The following is a 1093-nucleotide window of genomic DNA, read 5'->3' on the forward strand; positions in this document are numbered from 1 at the left end:
ATAGTTTTGCAGACGTTGCTGCAAAAAGTGCGATAGCTCCTGGTGTTTCTCGCACCGCAGAGCATGCGGCCGTGCCATGTAACCCCGTTCACGGGCCACACTCGCATCGTAGTACTCTAGCAAGTCGTGATTCAGTTGCTCCGTCCACCCGAAGGTACAACTATGTTTGGTGTCCCAGAATCACCGTTCTAGACACCTCACCCAGGTGCCATTCAGCTTTCGGCACGGTTTTCACACCTCCGCTTGGGGGTTAATTCCTTCGGGACCATTAAAATATGAATAGGAAAAAGAGTTCAAATAATTTCAATTATTTGATTTTCAATATTTAAATTAATAAAATTATTAAATAAAATTCTTATTATTATATAAATAATAATAACAGTTGTTATTAAGTTAATTATTAAAGTATAATCATGAAATTTAATTAATCATTCTATTAAAGGAGAAGAAGAATCTTGTAAATTTAAATTTAATCAAGTATTTATAAATAAATATTTAAATTATTAAATTTAATTTATTTTATAATTATAGTAACTTCATTATAAGAATGATTTAATGGAGGTATATTATTTATTCATTCAACTGAAGAATTAAAATAATTTTTATATAATATTAATCGATAAGAAACAATTCTTTCTCAAATGGTATAAATTAATAAAAAAAATTCTAATGAAAGATAATAAAGATCCAATTGATGAAATTGAGTTTCATAATAAATAAGAATCAGGATAATCAGAATATCGTCGTGGTATACCTCTTAATCCTAAAAAATGTTGAGGAAAAAACGTTAAATTTACTCCAATAAATATAGTATAAAATTGAATTTTTAATCATTTTAAATTTAATGTTAATCCTGTAATTAAAGGATATCAATGAATTAATCCTCCAATAATTCCAAATACAGCTCCTATTGATAAAACATAATGAAAATGAGCTACTACATAATAAGTATCATGTATAACAATATCAATTGAAGAATTTGCTAATGTCACACTAGTTATTCCTCCAATAGAAAACAAAAAAATAAATCCTAATGATCATATAATTGATAAATTAAAATTAATTTTAGATCCATATATTGTAGCTAATCAGC

General features: G+C 27.2%; 1 pseudogene; it reads right to left on the reverse strand.

Annotated features, from left to right (window-relative positions):
* Nucleotides 1-504: 504 nt before the first annotated feature.
* LOC117181040 overlaps nt 505-1093 on the reverse strand; it is a 2205-nt pseudogene continuing 1616 nt past the window's right edge.

This window comes from Belonocnema kinseyi, chromosome 10, assembly GCF_010883055.1.
Source record: "Belonocnema kinseyi isolate 2016_QV_RU_SX_M_011 chromosome 10, B_treatae_v1, whole genome shotgun sequence".
Lineage (NCBI taxonomy): Eukaryota > Metazoa > Arthropoda > Insecta > Hymenoptera > Cynipidae > Belonocnema > Belonocnema kinseyi.